Genomic DNA, 17,858 nt, shown 5'->3' with positions numbered 1-17,858 from the left:
AATCACTGCAGATGGTGACTGCAGCCATGAAATTAAAAGACAGTTACTCCTTGGAAGAAAAGTTATGACCAACCTAGATAGCATATTCAAAAGCAGAGACATTACTTTGCCGACTAAGGTCCGTCTAGTCAAGGCTATGGTTTTTCTAGTGGTCATGTATGGATGTGAGAGTTGGACTGTGAAGAAGGCTGAGCGCCAAAGAATTGATGCTTTTGAACTGTGGTATTGGAGAAGACTCTTGCGAGTCCCTTGGACTGCAAGGAGATCCAACCAGTCCATTCTGAAGGAGATCAGCCCTGGGATTTCTTTGGAAGGAATGATGCTGAAGCTGAAGCTCCAGTACTTTGGCCACCTCATGCGAAGAGTTGACTCCTTGGAAAAGACTGTGATGCTGGGAGGGATTGGGAGCAGGTGGAGAAGAGGACAACAGAGGATGAGATGGCTGGATGACATCACGGACTCGATGGACGTGAGTCTGAGTGAACTCCGGGAGATGGTGATGGACAGGGAGGCCTGGTGTGCTGCGATTCATGGGATCGCAAAGAGTCGGACACGACTGAGCGACTGAACTGAACTGAAACCAAAAAAACACTTAGCTTTCCTTGATAATGAAATTCAGGGAATACTTCACAGAAGAAGAGATGACTAAGATGAATTCTGAAACTCACAGATGAAAGTTTGCTGACTAAAGAGGAGGAACTGTGCTTCAAATACAGAGAACAGCCCATGAAAAAGCGAAAGTGAGATACAGTTTTTCAAGTACAGAATGGAACAGAGCTTATTAAAAGGCACCAACTTATACACATATGGACACAAAAGTAGCAATATACAGATTTCTCTCTTAATATGATTTCTCAAACACCCCATTAGAATCCTAATCTCCTTTTCTTTTTTATGTTATAAAAGTCAGTTTATTTTCCCTTTCTGTGTTTCATAGTTTTCCTTTTGGTCAGTATTGAGCAGTTAACTGATTGGAAATCTGCTTGATTAAATAACATTAACAAGTTTATAAATACACATTTGAGAGTATTAAAGCAAAAATTGAAAAAATTTCCCTAACTCCATGTAAATTAGGCAACCATAAAATTTCACATTTTTCACCTGCTCACTTCCATATTTAAAATATATATAAGGATAACCTTAAAATATTTGATAATTAGTATAGAATTCACAGCCTTGAAGACATATATTCTATAGACTTCTAAAGAATAGATACCACTCAGGCCCTAGTAATCCACTGTGATTCAACGTCACATACTTAATGCATAGAGGGCCAAAAGGTCTTTCCTTTTTCTCTGATTTTAGTCTTCTGCTGAGGTAACGCATGGAACCCAGTTATGACCGAGATCGAGCCTCTGAAAATAGGGCTAAGCTTACTGGCTTCCTAGTGGATCCTAAAAAGTTCCCAGAGAACAAGCCTGGGGTTGAGTACTTCCAGTATAAATTATATACTGGAACGTCCACAACTGAGGTATCTCATGGTCCTTGAAAGGAAGACAAAAGACTTCCAGGCATTGAAGGTAATTCTGAATGAAGACAGAGGAGAAGATTTGACGATCACTGGAAGATATTTCTGCTTCTGGAGCTGAAGGACTTCAGAGCAGACACAGAGTAACCGAGCCACGCAGCATGTGGTGTGATTTTTCCCACCAGAGCTTAACTAAGGGATTCTCTGTCCAAGACAGGCTTACGCTGGACCCAGCTGGAGCACTGGACCAGGATTTGATGCTTCAGAGATGAGCTGCTGTCTGTAAACTCATGACTGAAGCAAAATGCAATGATCCTTTCTATTTATGGAGCATGTCATTGCTACCAACCAGGCACGACTGCTTCAGGTCACTCGGCTTTCCAGGCTGGAGAACAGGGGTCAAGTTCTAAAAAAGCATTTATGGTTAAAGGGATGAACCTCCACAGGCCAGCAGAGTTGCCGGCAGATTCATAGGCCCTCCATTCAGTACAGTCATGAAACAAAGGAGATGAATAAAAATCAATAACAATAATTCTTGCAGTGTAGAAAAAACAACCCAGCCTTCGCTCTGGTCAGCATCTCCAGGGGGCTGACCCTACTGAAAGAGGCTCGGCAATCTGAGGTTACACTGGAGTTCTTAAGACAAACCCAAAATAGGGTCAATTAAATAATAGCCCTGATGTGTCTCCTGTTATTCTTGTTTTTTTGTGGGCACCAGTCACTCAGTCAAAACGCGACTGGTTGTCTTTGCATAAGACAGCATACTTCCCTCACTATTAATGGTGGGTGAAATAAACAGAATTGTGCAAATTGTCATCCTAATGAAAAAGTAGAACATCCACATCCATCTTAGGTTGTCCTGGATCAAAGACACTAAATACTGGCCCATGGCAGCTCCAATGCTCCCAATTCCATCAACCATCCCAGTGACTATCGCCAAAGCCTCATTGCTCACTTGGATCAGCTCCTGACGACCAAGGTTCACAGAAATAGTGAAGCTAAAAATATTAGATGCAAAGTCAAGAGGACCTTAGGAAGCATCACTACAAACAAAGCTAGTGGAGGTGATGGAATTCCAGTTGAGCTATTTCAAATCCTGGAAGATGATGCTGTGAAAGTGCTGCACTCAATATGCCAGCAAATTTGGAAAACTCAGCAGTGGCCACAGGACTGGAAAACATCAGTTTTCATTCCAATGCCAAAGAAAGGCAATGCCAAAGAATGCTGAGACTACCACACAATTGCACTCATTTCACACGCTAGTAAAGCAATGCTCAAAATTCTCCAAGCCAGGCTTCAATAGTATGAGAACTGTGAACTTTCAGATGTTCAAGCTGGATTTAGAAAAGGCAGAGAAACCAGAGATCAAATTGCCAGCATCTGCCGGATTATGGAAAAAGCAAGAGAGTTCCAGAAAAACATCTCCTTTGCTCTATTGACTATGCCAAAGCCTTTGACTGTGTGGATCACAATAAACTGTGGGAAATTCTGAGAGGGATGGGAATACCAGACCACCTGACCTGCCTTCTGAGGAATCTGTATGCAGGTCAGGAAGCAACAATTAGAACTAGACATGGAACAACAGACTGATTCCAAATTGGGAAAGGAGTGCATCAAGGCTGTATATTTTCACCCTGCTTATTTAACTTATATGCAGAGTACATCATGAGAAATCCTGGGCTGGAGGAAGCACAAGCTAGAATCACGATTGCTGGGAGAATTATCAATAACCTCAGATATGCAGATGACATCACCCTTATGGCAGAAAGCGAAGAAGAACTAAAGAGCCTCTTGATGAAAGTGAAAGAGGAGAGTGAAAAAGTTGGCTTAAAGCTCAACATTCATAAAACTAAAATCATGGCATCTGGTCCCATTACTTCATGGCAAATATGTGGGGAGACAGTGGAAACAGTGGCTGATTTTATTTTGGGGGCTCCAAAATCACTGCAGATGGTGATTGCAGCCATGAAATTAAAAGATGCTTGCTCCTTGGAAGAAAAGTTATGACCACCCTAGACAGAATATTCAAAAGCAGAGACATTACTCTGCCAACAAAGGTCCATCTAGTCAAGGCTATGGTTTTTCCAGTGGTCACGTATGGCTGCGAGAGTTGAACTGTGAAGAAGGCTGAGTGCCGAAGAATTGATGCTTTTGAACTATGGTTTTGGAGAAGACTCTTGAGAGTCCCTTGGACTGCAAAGAGATCCAACCAGTCTATCCTAAAGGAGATCAGTCCTGGGTGTTCATTGGAAGGACTGATCCTGAAGCCAAAACTCCAATACTTTGGCCACCTGACGCAAAGAACTGACTCATTAGAAAATACCCTGATGCTGGGAAAGATTGAAGGCAGGAGGAGAAGCGGACAACAGAAGATGAGATGGTTGGATGGCATCACCGACTCAGTGAACATGAGTTTGAGTAAACTTCGGGAGTTGGTGATGGACAGGGAGGCCTGGCATGCTGCAGTCCATGGGATCGCAAAGAGTTGAACAGAACTGAGCAACTGAACTGAACTGAACTGAATTATATTAGAAGGCCCACTAATAAAAAATCCTGTGACAAGTGCATTGAAGGACTTATCACTTGGAGAATGATTGCATCCATGGAGGGACCTAAAGAACAGAAGCAGACTGAGCGCTAACAGCAGTGCTCTTTTCTGTAACACATCAGAGATGAAGCCTTGTAAAATTCCATCTATAATTCCTCCAACATCTTATCAAATGGCCAGCTGGTCAGCTTCGGCCTCCTTCCATTTGAAGTTGATACTCAGATAAAAGGGCAGTCAGAAGGAGTAATTCATTAACTTCAAGGGCTTCCCTGGTAGCTCAGCTGGTGAACAATCTCTCTGCAATGCAGAAAACCCCGGTTCAATTCCTGGATTAGGAAGATCTCCTGGAGAAGGGATAGGCTACCCCTCCAATATTCTTAGGCTTCCCTGGTGGCTCAGCTGGTAAAGAATCTGCCGGCCATGTGGGAGACCTGGGTTCAATCCCTGAGTTGGGAGGATCCCCTAGAGAAGGAAAAAGCTACCCACTCCAGTATTCTGGCCTGCAGAATAAGTCCATGGGGTCCCACAGAGTCGGACATGACTGAGCGACTTTTACTTTGAAGCACCCATAGGCCAGTGAATACACTATAACTCCAGGAAGGCAACAAGCCTGGTAGAAGCTTATTGCCTTGACTTGGGTTACAATATTGCCTTCTTGGATTGAATAATTAGGCTCAGCTTCTTCTTCATTTTCAGCACCATTAATTCATGACCTGTGTGAGTCTTCTTCAAAATTTTCTTCTGTCTCGATACCTGGGAAACCGATTTCTTCCAGTGACACCAGGAGTCCAAAGAACATGATGGTCCCACCGGCAAACTGCACAGCCAGCATCACCAGGAAGGCACGCTCATAACCGTACCGCAGAACGGAAGGAGCTAGACATGCTCCCAAAGTATTGCCCACTGAGGCACCGGCACTCCAGAGACCAAAAACAGCTCCAGCTTTCCCAAACCAGTTGCTGGTAACAAAAACCATGCAGGGCCAGCTGGCGGACGGCAGCAGGCCGTTCAACAATCCCAGGCTGCAGCATAGCCCCTTGTTGTAGAAATGCAGCCGTTCCGTGAGAGTGCCAAAGATGAACACCACTAATGCGGAAAAGCACATGCCACGAGATAGAACCCATCACAAATTCAGCCGACCGGCGAGATACCACTGATGAGAAAGTCTATGGCACAGGAGAAGAGGAAGATGGTGTCCAGTGTTCCGAGTACTTTCTCTGCACTGGGAAACACACAGTTGCTGCTCCCTATCTCCACAGGCAGTTCAACAGACTTGTTAAAAGCACCTGGGGTCCACTGCTTAGAGATACTGACTTTGACCTTGCTAAATGTTTTTCTCGGTGCATGGCACAACAGAATAACTGAAGAAGGTGAGCAGGGATGTGACCACGTGGTGATGGCTGAACTGGGAGAGCAGAGTTTCTCTCTGAAAAATACTTGGCCAGGCCGTGTGCCTCCTGACCTTCCTTCTCACCGTGACTTTAAAGTCTGGATAATGGATGGTTTATATTATTTCTTCTTTTACCGCTTGTGCACCGGAGACCTGCAGTGGTAATTGCGCTCTGGCCAGCCGCTCTGCTTGCTCCACTGGGTCAGCCTTGCCCACAACCCCTCCACTCCTGTCCGCCACCTCACCTGGGCCGCCACGGCCAGGGTTTCCCCTAATTTCCTTTATTCTTAGTCATCATATAGCATGTGCTAGGCGCCAGGCAGAGTTCTAAGATGGCCCCAGAGAACTTTACCTTCACATACCCCATGGACTGTGGTCTGCCAGGCTTCTTTGTCCATAGGGATTCTCCAGGCAAGAATACCGAAGTGGATTGCCATGCCCTCCCCCAGGGGATCTTCCCGATTCAAGGATCGAACCAGGTCTCCCGCATTGCAGGTGGATTCTTGACTATCTGAGCCACCAGGGAAGCCCAAGAGTACTGGAGTGGTTAGCCTATCCCTTCTCTAGGGGATCTTCCGGACCCAGGAATCAAACCCAGGTCTCCTGCATTACAGGCAGATTCTTTACCAGCTGAGCTACCAGGGAAGCCCAGAAATAAACAAATTTCTCTCTTAAAACAGTTTCTCAAACGTCCCCATCCTAATCTCCTTTGTTCTTAATCATTATGTAGCATGAATTCTAAGGTGGCCCCGGTGAACCTTACCTTTGGATCCTCACAGCCTTGTGCAGTCCTTTCCCCTTGACTGAACCAGATCCAGTGGCCTGCTTTCGGCACAGAGCCTACAGCAAAAGTGAGGGGTAGGGACATCCGTGGTGGTCCAGTGGCTAAGGCTCTGAGCTCCACATGCAGGGGGCCTGGGTTCAGTCCCTGATTGTGGAACTAGATCTCCCAAGCTGCAACAAAAATTTGTATTAAGAACCATGCAAGTAAAACACTGGCTTAAGATTTGGTAAAGAGCAAAGTTTTATTCCACTGTAATAGCCTACAGCGGGGAAAAAAAAAAAAAAACCCGAACAGCTCTGGGTCCTCAAAATCAAGTTTTTTCCAAGTAAGTCATCTGATTGTGGTGACTGGGGGCCTCTGCCCACGACAGTTGCCAGCCTGGCCTCTCCATCACGCTCCTGCAGTGACTTAGCAGGGCAGTTGCCGTGCAGGCAACCCAACCCTCCCTCTGTAGGGCTCCGCCCAGAGCTACAGTGTTACATGGGTAACACGTGTAACATGTGTTACATGTGTTGCCATGGTGATACATGTGTGTCACTAACCTTTTTCTTTGGGCCACTGGGGGAAAAAGTGCTATAAGCATCAGAAGGGGTCACTGTATGTTGTACAAACATCTTTGAAAAAGTGAAAGCCACTCTGTGTGTCTGACTCTTTGTGACCCCATGGACTGTAGCCTGCCGGGCTCTGTCCATGGAATTCTCCAGGCCAGAACACTGGAGCGTGTTGCCACGCCCTCCTCCAGGGGATCATCCCAACCCAGGGATCGAACCCAGGTCTCCCGAATTGCAGGCAGATTCTTTACCATCTGAGCCACCAGGCATTGGTCCACAAACATCTGTGGATATATGTGAAATAAAAGTAATCTAATGCTTCTGCTTAGAAATGCCAAAGAGAAGATAGAAGATCCCACATGCCACAAGTAAGACCCAGAATGGTCAAATAAATAAATATATAAAAATAAACATTTTTTTTAAGAAAAGAACTAAAAGTGATGGGTATATCACTTCTGAGATGAGCTTATAAGAGACTGTGTCTTCCCTCCTGCTCACTCTTTCATGCTTGTGCTCTGAATGGAAACCAACTGCCAGTGTATGAACTGCCCTCTAGAGAGGCCTGCATGGCAAGGAACTGAGGGTGATCTCCAGCCAACAGCCAGTGAGGAGCTGAGGCCTTCACACAATGACGTGTGATGGACTGAAAACTACCAACCCCGACATGAGTGAGCCTGAAACAGACCCTCCCCTGCTGGAGACTTGAGATGAATGAACGTGTTTACTGCAGCCGTGAGAACCCCCAAAAGAGAGGGCCCAGCTAAGTCACGGCGAGGTTCATGACCCATAGAAATTTTTAGATAATAGCTACTTTGTTGTAAATCACTACATTTTGGGGTGATGTGTCACTCGGCAGTAGATAACTGATACACCCAGAGGTTTAAATTTTCTGCTTCCTAAACCCATCCCTTCAAATAATTAAAAATTACATCTGTCCTTAATTATTTACTGTGGCAACAACAAAATAAATATACTGTATAGGATGGGAAAGGTCAGGGAAGAAAGTAAAAGAGAAGTTTAAGGAAAAATGGGGGACTATATTGAAGCGGAGGCCTTCCCAGGTTACCCTAGTGGTAAAGAATCTGCCTGCAATGCAGAGACATAAAGGGATGTGGGTTTGACCCCTGAGTTGGGAAGATGCCCTGGAGGAGGGCATGGCAACTCACTCTAGTACTCTTGCCTGAAAAATGCCATGAACAGAGGAACCTGGTGGGCTTCAGTCCATGGGGTCACAAAGAGTCAGACACAACCAAAGTGACTTAGTGGGTGTGTGCATGTGCAGACACCCACATACAGACACACACACACACACACACACGCACACACACACATACATATTGAAGTGGAAGTCAGTAATCTCACCTCCAAGGGAGTCAACATAAGATATAAAATAACCCAAAGAAGCCAAAGAGAGAAGAAGAAAAATAGAGTTTTGAACCAAAGGAATGTAGGCATATTAGGAACAAACCCTCCCCAACGTGTTAGGGGCTTAATGTTTATTGAAGGAAGGGCTGAATGAGCAATCCTTGCCAGTTATCAGCCCCAATTTCACAAGGCATAAACTTCGATTTCACAGACTGGGGACTAGGGAATCACGATGCAGAGGCAAGTGGATGGCTCAAGGGAACTCAGTGCTTTTTTAGTGGAGCAGAAAAGTTCCTTAAAAGCTAGTGCCTCGGTTCTGCCAACCCACAAGATCCTTTAGTGCAGCAGACAATGTCATTTATTTCTAGAACTTTTGGAGACCATACAGAGCATGTAGTATGCCTACACAGTCTGTCTAGTTGTGATTCTTTTCTATTTCTTGAAGAAGTGAAGTTGGTCAGTTGTGTCTGACTCTTGGCGACCCCTTGGACTGTAGCCTACCAGGCTCCTCCATCCATGGAATTTTCTAGACAAGAGTACTGGCGTGGGTTGCCATTCCCTTCTATTTCTTATTAGTTGTCTTATCAGTAATGTAGGTAATGTTTCTTAAGTAAAATAAAGACAGAGGTTCAGAAAAGTGACAAGTTCAGTAGAGCCAAATCATATTCAAATCAAGAATTCAATTAGGTCATGCACACTCTCTGTATTTGGGGCTTCCCAGGTGGACAGAAACGTGGGTTCTTTTTGGTTAGTGAAAAAAAAAATCTTAATTCCTTAATTTGAAAATTTCTGTCCAAGGTTAACCCATCCTCCTGTGCTCTGAATTCCAGATTCTTCTGGCTTCTCTGGGATGATAACAGAAAGCAATATTGCCACCTGCTGGGGATTATAGAAATTACAGAGCTGAACTACCCAGCGTTCTTGAACTTCAGAATTTGAAACGTTTTGAAAATTTTTGTTCTTAAAGAAATGTCAATAAATCCCAGCTGCATTTAATGATAATTCTTATCTTTCAGGTCATAAAGCTATTAAATTACAACTCTTAGACTTGAACTCTGCAAAGCCTGCAGTTTAAGAATTCCTCTGGGTAATTTACATCTTTACTCTGCGGTGCCTGCTAAATCGATTCAGTCATGTCCGTCTCTTTGCAACCTAATGGACTGTAATCCACCAAGCTACTTTGTCCTTGGGATTCTCCAGGCAAGAATATTGGCTGCTGCTGCTGCTAAGTCTCTCCAGTCGTGTCCGACTCTGCGACCCCGTGGGCTGTAGCCTACCAGGCTCCTCCGTCCATGGGATTCTCCAGGCAAGAATACTGGCGTGGGTTGCCATTTCCTTCTCCAGGGGATCTTCCCGACCCAGGGATCGAACCCAAGTCTCCCGCATTGGAGGCAGATGCTTTAACCTCTGAGCCACCAGGGAAGCCCCAAATGAAAGTGAAAAGTGAAGTCACTCAGTCGTGTCCGACTCTTAGCGACCCCATGGACTGCAGCCTACCAGGCTCCTCCATCCATGGGATTTTCTAGGCAAGAGTACTGAGTAGGTAGCCATTTCCTTCTCCAGGGGATCTTCCCAACCCAGGGATCAAACCTGGGTTTGATTGGTAGGCAGGTTCTTTCCCACTAGCGCCACCTGGGAAGCCCTTGGTGCCATTAAATTACCAACATTAAATCAAGCAATTATAGCCTAGTTGAACGTCTATTGCATTAGAGGGAGGTTAAAAAGATACATATGATTCTCCATTCAGACTGGTTGGAAGAATACATGTAGCTAAATTAGAAGGCATCTTCTCACAGGGGAAAATTTTTCATTGCTGTTCTGGATAATGGATGAATTTAGAGTGGATAATCAATCTAACTTGATAAATAGCAAATGATATTTGCATAAAGTTGTTCATTGCTTCATTTCAAATAGTGAAAGGAAAGAAGAAGAAAGATATAATAAGTTGAAACTGTAAGACATAAATATGCTAAGTGAGAAAATTAAAAATCACTGTAGTTGCAACTATGTATGCAAGCGATGGCCAGGAAGTTAAGCTATATATTCGCTGATGGAACTCTTCATATTTATATCATGTTAGGGTGAACATCTAGATCATATTTACATCTTCTCTATGGTTGCCCTGCTCTGTATCCGATTCTGAACTGCATGCACCTAGTTTTGGGCAAGGTCCAGAACATCCTGTCTCACTCTCTTGTATAGGACCTTCTTATTGCTTCTGACCTTATGTGGACCAGATTTCAAATTGTCATAATCCCTCAGTCTTGCTGGGTGCCCTTAATGTTTGAGAAGTCAGGAAGGCATGATCCACTCCCAGAAAAAAAAAATAACATTATCCCTTCAAGTACACATACAGTTTCTAAAGGACAGTGAAAACAGTTCTTTACTTTGCCTTGCAAGACATTTATCAACTCATATGGAATCTAATTCCCATGGGCATAAGGGGGTCTCTTCCTTCTGGTCTCCCTTCTCTGTCTTCCACTTTCTTCTCTCCTTCTATTTCCTCCATTATTTAGTCCTTTTCATTCCTTGGGGTCATTTGGTTTCTTCAAGATGCCCCCTTAGTGAAGCTAAAACAGAGAAAAGTGGACAGAGTAATTCACATCCTTAGAGTCCTGAATAAGGCAGGATAAAGGACAGTGTATTCTTAGGTACATCCTCAGAGTCGAACTCCTAAAGGACAAACAAAACTTTCTCTTACTAATACGGTCACCATTTCAAAGCGCAGTGAAGTCTGTCCTTTCTCTACCTATGTAAACTCCCAATTTATTGCCATAGCTTGGTACTGACTGTGAGGGGAAAGGCCGGATGAAGGTGCGGAAACACCCACCCCAGGAAGGAGATGAGACAGCTTTGAAGTTCTATTTGGGTTGGGGGTGGATGTGGTTCCAACAACAAGGTCCCAGACAGACCTCCTGCACCCTCCCTTCTGCTAGTTCCCCTTTTTTCCCCATGGGGGACTTCCAGACAATCTGCTGGACGTGCAACTTGGAAAGAATGACTTGTGTGACATAAAAGAATGGTAAAGGTCTCTTTCATGTCAGTTACACAATAAGGTTTCAAACCAAACACTATATTTGTATTCAGTTGCTTAAAATAATAGTCATGATCTGTGCCAAAAAGGGAAAGCCAGGCTGTTTTGTGTGTCTGATCACAAGACCTGCAGTCTGTAGAGATTTCTCCTGCTGTAATCTCTCCTATCTGTTGTATTGTGGTGCAAGAGACAGAGGAAATCATTCATGGGCTTAAGTCAGGTTTATTTAGATGACAATTCAGATGCTGAGAGAAAGCCAGCTAGAGCAAAACTTAGAGATACTGTATTCTGACTGACCTTGGGATAGGCAGTTTACCAAAAAGCCAAAATACTTTCACAATTTTTCTGATGACTGATTATGTCTTAACTAGTCACCATCCGGGAGTTGACGAGAGCTAAATGCTCCAGTAACTCAAATGTTGGGCTCATTTATTTGTTAGCAGAGGAAGCAGACAAGTCTGTGTGACTGACATAAGAATTCAATTCATCATATTAAATAGGGTTGGAATTTGGTTAGTGTTTTATTTCTAGAGTAAAACCTGTGCCTAGAACCCGAGAGTGCCCCAAAGTTTTCAGAATTAACTATTATATTAAAGCAGTATTCTCAGTGCTGGCTACACTTTGAAATTACCTGTGTGTGCTATATTTAGTCACTCAGTCCTGTCTGACTCTTTGCGACCCCATGGACTGTAGCCTGTGAGGCTCCTCCATCCACAGGATTCTCCAGACAAGAATACTGGAGTCAGTTGCCATTTCCTTCTCCAGGGGATCTTCCTAACCCCGGGATCTATCCTGCGTCTCCTGCATTGCAGGCAGACTTTTTACCATCTGAGCCACTAGGGAAGCCCATTGGGATTATCTAGGACTTTTTGAAAATACCATTGCTGAAGTCTAATCCCAGACCAATTAAACCAGATTCTCTGGGATGGACCCTGTGGGCAAAGACTTAAAAAAAATTCCTCAGGTGATGTCCCAAGGCTGAGAACCAGTTCTATTACTCAGTTTACAATGGAATAGAAGCAAGTTTGCAGCCTCACCTCATTTTCATTATATTCATTTATAAGAGCCAAATTTGCAAATTGCACTTGAATAATCAATATTTCAACTTAAAATTATGACCAATAATTTTAGTCTTTGATGTAAAAATTTGCCAAATGGTAACTAGTTGTTTCATGAACCAGTGATATAATTTCTATTTATCCTCAAAAAATAGTTTATAGACTGGGGCATTGTCTTCATTACCCATATTTGCAAAGGCTAAATACTCCATTCACTTTAACAATAAATTCAGTCTAAAAGTTAACTTAATCTAAATAATATTAAAGCCTACTGAGTATGCATAATAATATTCTGAGAGCACAGTTGGAGAACAGTTTTTCTTCAGTTATTAAATGAAAGATAATTCAGTGTTTCTGGTGAGAACTCTATACAGTTTCCGAATATACACACATTATACATATATTCGTGAGGATGTAGATTAAGCTTCTTAAAGTGCTTAGCCTCTCAATCATGTCTGACTCTTTGTGAATGCATGAACTGTAGCCCACCAGGCTCCTCTGTCCGTGGGGATTCTCCAAGCAAGAATACTAGGGTGGATTGCCATATCCTCCTGCAGAGGATCTTCCCAACCCAGGGATCAAAACCAGGTCTCCCACTTTTCAGGCCTCCCAATTCTTTACTGTCTGAGCCACCAGGGAAGTCCAGGCTTCTTATAAGGAAACTCAAAAAATAAACTAGATTAAAAAAGAACTCCAGTACTCTTGCCTGGAGAATCCCACGGAGGGCGGAGCCTGGTAGGCTCTAGTCCATGGGGTCGCAAAGAGTCAGACACGACTGAACGACTTCACTTTCTTTCTTTCTTTCTTTCATGAAACAATCAAGGGTACCTTTGGGTACAAGGAAATTATCATGCTTCCCTGATAGCTTAGCTGGTAAAGAAACCACTTGCAATGCAGAAGACCCTCGTTCAATTCTTGGGTCGGGAAGATCCCCTGGAGAAGTGATAGGTTACCCACTCCAGTATTCTTGGGCTTCCCTTGTGGCTCAGCTCATAAATAATCTGCCTGCAATGTGGGAGACCTGGGTTTGATCCCTGGGTTGGGAAGATCCCCGGGAGAAGGGAACAGCCACTCACTCCAGTATTCTGGCCTCGAAAATTCCATGGACTGTATGGTCCATGAGGTCACAAAGACTCCATGACTGAGCTACTTTCACTTTAAACTATTTCCAAAGTTGCCAGTTTCTAGCCAATAGGAAAGAGAAGTGAGAAGGAAAGCGACCAGGAGCATCACTTCTGTTCATATTTCATTGGCCAGAACTTAGCCACGTGGGCATGCCTTGCTGCAAGGAAGCTTGGGAAAAGGAATCCCCCTCTGGGCAGCCATGTGCTCCTCTAAAATCCGAAGATTTTACTCCCTAATACAAAGAAGAGGAGAATGAATACAATTCTCAATCTGTACATCAACATGCAACCCAGAATCTAAATATACTTGAAATGCAAAAGAACTCTACAGTTTAAATTTTTACTTTGAGAATATTCATTTTCATTATATTACCATAGAATGTGAAAGTGAAGTTGCTCAGTTGTGTCTGACTCTTTGCAACCCCATGGAATGTAGCCTATCAGGCTCCTCTGTCCATGGGATTTTCCAGGCAATAGTACTAGAGTGGATTGCCATTTCTTTCTCCAGGGGATCTTCTCAACCCAGGGATCGAACCCAGGTCTCCTGCATTGTAGACAGGTGCTTAACCGTCTGAGCCACCAGGGAAGTCCTACCACAGAATATTAATATATTTCTATATTAACATTGAAGAAGTTTAAAATTTGTATTCATTTTATCAGAAAGATATTTTATGTTACACTATCTTTCCTTACCCACACTTTAGCTATGATATGCAAGTGATGTATGGCAAGCAACGCGTATAACATGAATCATGCTGTATTCTCAGCTCTCCTCCTCAGCACTGATGGGTTTTTCCAGAATGCAATAGTTTTGCAAAACAATATTTAGGCAGATCTGATGATTGTTGGTGTTATTTTCTTTATTTAATTTAATAGATTCCAGCTTCTCAGTTGCAGACACCAGTGAGAATATTGAAAGGTTGTCACTGAATCACGCAAAGATGCCGGGATTCTTGGCCCCTGGAGGAGAAGAATTCAATCTGGGGCCAGAGACAAGGTTGATCACTCAGAGCTTTTGTGTAATAAAGTTTTATTGAAGTATAAAGGAGATAGAGAAAGCTTTTGACATAGGCATCAGAAGGGGGCAGAAAGAGTACCCCCTGCTAGTCTTCAGCTGGATGTTATATAGTCACTAGCAGTCTGTTAATAAAAGAAAGGAATGTCTTAAAACTCAGAATGGCACCAGGCCCCTCATCCATAAGATGCATTTTGGGATAATCTTGGCACCAAATGGTTCATCCTGGGCCATAAAATGATTAACTTGAATCTTGAAGAAGGGAAGATCACCATACAAATAATTTCATTTACATAGATTGCTACTGCTGCTGCTGCTGCTAAGTCGCTTCAGTCATGTCTGACTCTGTGCGACCCCATAGACGGCAGCCTGCCAGGCTCCCCCATCCCTGGGATTCTCCAGGCAAGAATACTGGAGTGGGCTGCCATTTCCTTCTCCAATGCATGAAAGCAAATAGTGAACAATATCTGAGTATAACATACTGTTTGTCAAGTAGGTTCTGAGCCAAGAGGTGGAATTGACTTGAAGACAGATTTTGGGGTAAATGTATAGTACCTTAGCATGCTCTGCTCTGCTAAGTCGCTTCAGTCGTGTCCAACTCTGTGCCACCCCATAGACGGCAGCCCACCAGGTTCCCCCGTCCCTGGGATTCTCCAGGCAAGAACACTGGAGTGGGTTGCCATTTCCTTCTCCAGTGCATGAAAGTGGAAAGTGAAAGAAGTCGCTCAGTCATGTGCGACTCTTAGTGACCCCATGGACTGCAGCCCACCAGGCTCCTCGGTCCATGGGATTTCCCAGGCAAGAGTACTGGAGTGGGGTCCCATCGCCTTCTGCAGTACATTAGCATAGCTTAAGATAAACATTTCCATAAGAGAAATACATTGGTTATCTCTAGGTTGAGAATAGTTAACTTCAGGTGAAACCAGGTGTCATTATGGCAACACAGTGTTTTAAGAGAAACCGCCTTTTAAATTTGTATAGAGAAGGAAAAAAATATCGCTAGTTTGTTTCCTCCTGGTGCCTAAGAGAGATAAAAATGTCTGACAATTGCAGCCTATTTCCTCCTTCGGAGACCCCTGGCCTTCCTGCCTGTTACCCTCTCAATATGATGAAAATTGTGGATCCTTCTGTCCATCCCTTTGCCACCCCATGGACTGTAACCTACCAGGCTCCTCTGACCATGGGATTCACCAGGCAAGAGAACTGGAGTGAGTTGCCATGCCTTCCTCCAGGGGATGGTCCCAACCCAGGGATCAAACCCAGGTCTCCTGAATTGTATACAGATTCTTTATCATCTGAGTCATCAGGGAAGTCCCTCTACTTAAACATACCAACAATTTAGCAGATAATTTTAGAGTGAATAGAGACACCTTTCCCCCATGAAGCTCAATTTCAGAGTGTTTTGATTTCTCCCCTGTCTTCCATAGAAACCTGGGAAATGAATCTACCACAAACGTTGAATTGAGAGCTAGTGATGCAATGAAGCAGAGCTGGTGGAGAATGATCTCTGGCAACAAGAACAGCTGGGATCAGCAGCACCAGTGTTATTATAGTACTGGTGTTACTGGCCGCATCCCGAGTCATTATGAGCAGGATCAGCGGAACAAGCCAGTGTCTAGCGCTTTGTGGTACAATCAGTGGCTTCTGGGCTGAATGAGTTCTTTTGCGCATTAAGCCATGTTTTCTAAACATTTCATATAAGCTTCCTTTTTTCGGAATATTGTTAGCTTCTCCAGCTAACAGTAAACTTTTCCATTTAAAGGGGCTCTTTCAAAGTTACCGGTCTAGGAAAACAAACCATTAGAAAATGATGGAGAGGCTCTTGGTTTCCTTATATGCCAAAAACAAGCTAAAATATAAGCATTTCCTTTGCTTATATTTCAAGCAGATAAGGCCATATTCATATATTCATGAATGTTAATCCACTGCTTGAAACTTTCAGTGGCTCATCCTCAAACTGAAGTGGAATCAGGCTGTGTCATTTCTTGGATTTTATTTATTTTTTAATATATTTTTAATTGGAGTATGATTGCTTTACAATGCTGTGTTCGTTTAGCTTTGGGATTTTAAACTAGAATAATTAACTTAGCTTTTCTGTGCCTCATTTGATCTTCTATAGTTTTTATATGTTTTTAAACGGGTATAGAAAAGATGTGAAAACTTGGTCCCAGGAAGGCACTTCTTAAAAATGAAGTCTTTTCTCCTTAACCTGGCATTCAGAGACCTTCATCTCAGATCCTGGTCCACCTTTCCAGTCTCTCCTTTGATCACGTCCCCTTCCCTCTTCCTCTCGTCCAAATGCTTTGGAGACAACAAATCTTTAAACTCAAACCTCCATGTGCCATAAACAATTCCATCCGCTTCCTTCTCTGTCTCCTCTCCATGGGATGTGTTTTCTTTTTCACTCTCCAAGGTGCACTTAGATTGTCCAGGACTTCCTCCACTAGGCTGTTAAGCCAGCCAGGGTTCTGTGGTAGCATCACCTTGGAGCACTGGTAGCCTAACACCTGCGTTCACACGTCTGAGCTCATGAGGCTTTTTGGTTGCAAGGAACAAAGCCTGTCTTAGGTAGCCTCAGAAAGGTGGCTGTACTGCCAGGATACAGGTGGCCCTTAAGAGTCAGGAAGGTCACAGAGATCCAAGAAAGGCCTGATAGACAACAGGAGAGTCAGGAACCAAGCATGAGAGCAAAAAGATGATGATTTTGTCCCTCAGTGACAGGAGCTCGATCATTTTCAGTTTTGTGCTCCATCATTAATGGACTTAAACTTTCTCCCTATTTCTGCCTGTCTGTATTTTCCCATCTGTTTTTGCTTGGACCACTTTCTGACCTCTCTTTCCCTAACAGCCAGATCTCCAGAGAGAGGAACTCAGATCAGACCTCAAACCATCACCAGGCAGAGCCTTTGTAACACGCCTGCTCTGAGGCTGTTGGCCCATCTGTCTTGGGTGGAGTGCTCAACCCACCTGATCACCTGCTGTGAGGAGGGGCATATGGGTGGCTGGAACCTGGTCAGCTACATCTCAGGCAACCAAGAGGTCTGTGCATAGACAGTTATCCTCTGAAGAAACTGTGGGTTGGTGGGAACCTATAGGTTAATAAAGCCAGATAACCAATCTGTAGAGTCAGAGAACAGAAATGTAGATATGCCAATGGGCTACTTCAGAATCTCCTGGGACCCTTCTTGAAATACATAACTTGGGGTTTTACTCCAGATCTACTGGGTTAAAATCTCAAGGAAGAAGATTAGAAAACTGTATATATTTTATCTACCATAGGCTTGACGTTGTGAGGGAACAGAGAGGCATGAAGGATGGGAAAGGTCAGACTGAAGACTGGGAAGTCTTGATTCTCTGAACGACTTTGTAGGGAGCATTAGTGGTAAAGAACCCTCCTGCCAATGCAGGAGATGTAATAGACCCAGGTTCAATCCCTGTGTCAGGAAGATCCCCTGGAGGAGGGCATGGCAATCCACTCCAGTATTCTTGCCTAGAGAACCCCATGGACAGAGGAGCCTGGC

General features: G+C 43.8%; 1 pseudogene; it reads right to left on the bottom strand.

Moving 5' to 3' along the window:
• Positions 1–2,186: 2,186 nt before the first annotated feature.
• Positions 2,187–6,709, bottom strand: LOC138443000 (sugar phosphate exchanger 3-like; annotated as a pseudogene).
• Positions 6,710–17,858: the final 11,149 nt, after the last annotated feature.

This window comes from Ovis canadensis, chromosome 6 (genome assembly GCF_042477335.2).
Source record: "Ovis canadensis isolate MfBH-ARS-UI-01 breed Bighorn chromosome 6, ARS-UI_OviCan_v2, whole genome shotgun sequence".
NCBI classification, from domain to species: domain Eukaryota; kingdom Metazoa; phylum Chordata; class Mammalia; order Artiodactyla; family Bovidae; genus Ovis; species Ovis canadensis.
Note: the sequence above shows the minus strand (reverse complement) of the source record. Positions and strands in the feature narration are given on the sequence as shown.